The sequence below is a fragment of the Mirounga angustirostris genome, unplaced genomic scaffold, assembly GCF_029215605.1.
Source record: "Mirounga angustirostris isolate CCGP_5_RB_7025 unplaced genomic scaffold, mMirAng1.0.hap1 SCAF_11, whole genome shotgun sequence".
In the NCBI taxonomy this organism is placed as follows: Eukaryota; Metazoa; Chordata; class Mammalia; order Carnivora; family Phocidae; genus Mirounga; species Mirounga angustirostris.
The window spans coordinates 40999887-41000910 of record NW_026991719.1 but is presented as its reverse complement, the minus strand read 5'-3'; positions in this window follow the sequence as shown (position 1 = coordinate 41000910).

The following is a 1024-nucleotide window of genomic DNA, read 5'->3' as shown; positions in this document are numbered from 1 at the left end:
TTCTCTCCACATAGGTCACGTAGTCAAGTTTTGATGGCAGTACCCAAGTCCTGGCAGAACGCCCTGTGATCCTCCCCTGGAACACCATGGTCTTGTGAGGAGTTGTCACATGGCCATTTCTCATCTGCCTCCCTATGTCCCAGAAACATTGCTATCTTGCCAGAGGCTCCCACAAAGCATTTTCTCATCTGCCTCTCTGCTTCAAGTGAGGCATGGGACTTTCTGCTTTGATGCCTCCCCTTAGGGTAAGCTGCAAACCTCTGTGTAAGTCTATAAAACTGTTTGGTTATAGTTTATAAGAGAGTTCTCAATGACAGAGTGACCCACCATGCATGCTTTCTGTCATCTGGCCCCTCTGGATCAGTGTCATCCTGTAAGACTGGGCATATGGGGAGCAACACAATACTGACCTTGCTTTTATTGTTTGTGTAAATAATAAATCCTTATGGTTCACTGTCTTTTTTTTTTTTTTTTAAGATTTTATTTATTTATTTGAGAGAGAGAGAATGAGAGAGAGCACATGAGAGGGGGGAGGGTCAGAGGGAGAAGCAGACTCCCTGCCGAGCAGGGAGCCCGATGCGGGACTCGATCCGGGACTCCAGGATCAGGACCTGAGCCGAAGGCAGTCGCTTAACCGACTGAGCCACCCAGGCGCCCCTGGTTCACTGTCTTCTTACCAGCTGGCTGAATCTATGGAAATAAGACAAGCCAACTTGACTGTGCTGCTTAGGGACTGCTTGACCACTTGACAAATTGGCACCCAAGGTGGGGCCAGTAAAGTCACAATGCTTTTTTGGAGAAAAGACATAGGAGCCATGCAGGCCAAGTTAGGAGAACCCTTGGGATCTGGGAGTGCATGCTCTTTTTCTTTCCAGGGCACTGCCACGTGTAAAAAGCACTTGTGAGGAAACCTCCCTCCACAATTTGTCACCAATGTGTGAGTCAGGATTTAATGCAAGTACCTCTACCCTCTGATGTCCAAAGCTTTCACTATACAGATGATATTCTGTTGGTTGGCAAGTCA